The 4,083-nt window shown below is 44.1% G+C and overlaps 1 pseudogene; it reads right to left on the reverse strand.

Moving 5' to 3' along the window:
• Window positions 1-1,969: 1,969 nt before the first annotated feature.
• On the reverse strand, window positions 1,970-3,483 carry LOC105516491 (annotated as a pseudogene).
• Between the last annotated feature and the right edge of the window lie 600 nt (window positions 3,484-4,083).

Below are 4,083 nucleotides of genomic sequence, written 5' to 3' on the forward strand. Positions count from 1 at the left end.
ACCACACCCAGCTAACTTTTGTATTTTTAGTAGAGACAGGGTTTCACCATTTTGGCCAGGCTGGTCTCAAACCCGTGACCTCAGGTGATCCACCCACCTTGGCTCACAAAGTGTTGGGATTACAGGTGTGAGACACCATGCCGGGCCTCATATAGTATTTCTATTTTTAATTTTTTGAGGAACCATCATACTGTTTTCCATAGCAGCTGTATCATTTCACATTCCCACCAACAGTGCACAGGGGTTCAAATTTCTCCGCATCCTCACCAACACTTGTATTTTCTGTGTGTGTGTGTGTGTGTGTGTGTGTCTTATAGTAGCCATCCTAATGGATGTGAAGTGGTATCTCATTGTGCTTTTGACTTGCATTTCTCTAATGATTAGTAATGTTGAGCATCTTTCCCTGTGCTTTTTGGCCATTTGTATATCTTTGGAGAAATATCTATTCAAGTCCTTTGCCCACTTTTGAATTGACTTGTTTGTTTTGTCATCATTGTGCTTGAGTTTTAGGAGTTCTCCATATGTATTCTGGATACGAATCTCTTATCAGATACATGATTTGCAAATATTTTCTCCCATTCTGTACGTTAGCGTTTTACTTTGCTGATACTGTTTCTTGCTGCTGCTTCTTCTGCTTCTTCTTCTTTTTTTTTTTTTGAGACAGGGTCTCACTTTGTTGCCCAGGCAAGAGTGCCGTGGCATGATCATGGTTCACAGCAGCCTTAGCCTCCCAGGCTCAAGTGACCCTCCCAAGTACCTGGGGTTACATGGGTGAACCACCACACCCAGTTAATTTTTAATTTTTTCTTTTTTTTTTGTAGAGATGAGGTCTCACTATGTTGCCCAGGCTGGTCTCAAACTCCTGAGCTCAACTGGGCGCAGTGGCTCACACCTGTAATCCCAGCACTTTGGGAGGCCGAGGCAGGCAGATCACGAGGTCAGGAGATCGAGATCATCCTGGCTAACATGATGAAACCCCGTCTCTACTAAAAATACAAAAAAATTAGCTGGGCATGGTAGGGGGGCACCTGTAGTCCCAGCTACTCGGGAGGCTGAGGCAGGAGAATGGTGTCAACCCAGGAGGCAGAGCTTGCAGTGAGCCGAGATCGCGCCACTGCACTCCAGCCCGGGTGACAAAGCGAGACTCCGTCTCAAAAAAAAAAAAAAGAATTTTATACTTTTAGGTCTTCTATTTATGTATTCAATTTCATTTTTAGTTAATTTTTGTGTATGATGTTAGGTAAGGGTCCAACTTCATTCTTTTAACATGTAGATGGATATACAGTTTTCTTAGCATCATTTGTTGAAAAGACTGTCCTCTCACCATTGAATAGTTCTTGGCACCCTTGTCAAAAATCATTTGACCATATATGTGACAGTTTATTTCTGGGCTGTCTATTCTATTCCATTGGTCAATATGTCTGTCTTTTGCAGTACTAGACTGTTTTTACTGTAGCTTTGTAGTAAGTTTTGAAATCAGGAAGTATTAGTCCTCTAGCTTTGTTCTGCCATGATTGCTTTTTTTTTAATCAGAAGAAACAGCTTCGTGCTTTCCATTTGCATAATCTTATCATAGACCCATACAAGAAAAAGGTACCATTCGTGCCTGATTTTCTTTTTATGAAAATGCAGCTAACATATCATGAAGAACTCAAAATAAGTCAGTCACATTAGAAAAAAAAATTATATATATATACACACACACACATTTTTTTAGACGGAGTCTTGCTCTTGTTGCCCAGGCTGGAGTGCAGTGGCACGATCTCGGCTCACTGCAACCTCTGCCTCTCAGGTTCAAGTGGTTCTCCTGCCTCAGCCTCCCAAATGGCTGGGACTACAGGCCTGCACCACCATGCCCGGCTAATTTTGTATTTTTAGTAGAGACGGGTTTTCACCATGTTGGCCATGGTTGCTCTCGAACTCCTGACCTCAGGTGATCCTCCTGCCTCAGCCTCCCAAAGTGCTGGGATTACAGGCGTGAGGCACTGTGCCCAGCCTTTTCTGATGCGTTGTCTTGCACAGGTGGCCCTGAACCCGGAGGAGGAGGGGCTCAGCGTTTCTTCATCTCTGACTTCACGGACACCTCTGAGATGCTGCCCAGCAAGAGGGATGGACCCAGTGTAATGGAATGTCAGTGCATGGATGGAGAGTTGGGAGAGTCATCCAAACCCCTTTCCAGGGCAGCCTGGAGGTGTCCTCATCGCTGTCTGCACCCAACAGCACGAGCTGCTCAGCCTTACTATTGCTTCTTTTATTAACTTTGAAAAATCCCAGAAAGTTTTTCTTCTCTTTATCTGTCTCATCATTGCCAAGTGATGATTTTCTAAAGGTTTACCTTCTGTTGTCCCACGAGTAGAGCTCCTTTATCCCAAGCTCGTTCAGGGAGTTGGACAGCTCTAGCTCCTCCCTGGCAATGTTGTCCCTGAGGAGAACCACGTGCCCTGGGCTGACCTCACACTTTGCACAAATGATTGGGAGAATATTTTGGAGAGGAACCTCAGGGCTCACAGGCACAACAGCTTTTTGTGTCTGCAAGTAATTTATGACCAAACACACAGATTTCTCAGGCACCTTAGGGGGACCAGGCTGAATTTTCTCTTCAGGAACTTTTTCTTTCAGAAACACAGTATGCACATTCAGGGTCCCAATCAAAGTATTTGGCTTAAAACTCAAAGGTTGTTGGGTTTCTGAAAACTAAATTTCAAGGGCTTGGTGGGATGAATTCAGGTGGTTTTGAAGGCAAAGTTCAACCAGTAGGTTCATCATTGCATGGCTCCCATTGAGCACACTTCTCTTCTCCAGCCTGCTGGGCAGGACCACGGTGACGTCCATGGTGCTGGCCCTCAGCTCCTCCTTCATGCGGACCAGGTTCTGCTGCAACCTGAGGGCCCCATTGTTGGGGTCTTCTGGTGGCTGTGCACGTGCAGAGTGGCAGCCTTTCCAGGAGGCGGGGGAGCACGGGCCTTCATCTTCCTCCTCTCCTCCCAGGCACACCTGGGATCTCAACAGCCCCCACAGGCGTACACTCAGCTCTCCATGACGTGAGGTGGGTGCCTGCAGTCACAACAGCTGCTCTTTTAGGCCCAGGGGGAGGATTACACAGGATAAAGTGTGCAAATTTCTTTTGGTGGTGCCTGGCACTGGTAAGCAATCGATCCATGTAACTCTTGCTATTCAGACTTGTTCACTTGCTTTTGGTGCATAGTTCCCTGAACAACTATGCAGCTAGAGTCCTGGCCCCTTGAAAAGAACTCAAAGCAGAAACAAGAGCCAAACACCCATCATCGCGCTCTGGCAGGTATACATGTCACCGGAGCTGGGCCAAGGTGGTGTGGGGCAGCAAGTTGGGCGGCTGTTTTGGGGAGTGGGAGAGTCATGCATCCGAAGTCCTCTTCTCCAGCCAGTGTGCTGCAGTACCCATGATTGCTTTTTAAGATAAACCTTTGTGGAAAAACAGTCCCAAGGAAAACGGACAAAGCACATTGCGGTTTTGACAGGAAGATGCGAAGAAATACTCTTGGAGGCTGTTGCTGAGATGGATAACTCTAAGTGCTTGGAGAAAGATGATGAAGAAATTGATAAAAGGAAATACTATATATTGAGCATGTACTATGTGTCAGATGTTTTCATATATCCTCACAACAAACTCTGGGAAGCAGGTAATATTATCCTCATTTTTCCTGGTAATATTCTGAGAATTAGATGAAGTAATTTGCTTGTACCACTAGTAAGTGACAATTGAATCCATGTCATTAAGATTCTAAGGCCTGTCACCATATTTCCTTGATAATGAAACTACCTGAATAAATGTATCAAGCAGGGTCTAATCAGAAGAAAGAAATCACATGAGCTATTTGATCAAAGACAATTTAATATAAATAATTATTAACTAGGTTTATAGTTGTTAACTAAGTAGCTTAAAGGGTAAAAATAACATTTTTACCCAGCACAGATAAGACTGTGCTGTCCAATACAATAGCTACATGCAGCTTTTGAGTGCTCGAAATATAGCTAGGACAACTGATGAACTGAATTTTAATTTTTATTTAATTTTAATTCATTTAAATTTATATTTAGAAACCA

This window comes from Colobus angolensis, unplaced genomic scaffold, assembly GCF_000951035.1.
Source record: "Colobus angolensis palliatus isolate OR3802 unplaced genomic scaffold, Cang.pa_1.0 Scaffold282, whole genome shotgun sequence".
Classification (NCBI taxonomy): domain Eukaryota; kingdom Metazoa; phylum Chordata; class Mammalia; order Primates; family Cercopithecidae; genus Colobus; species Colobus angolensis.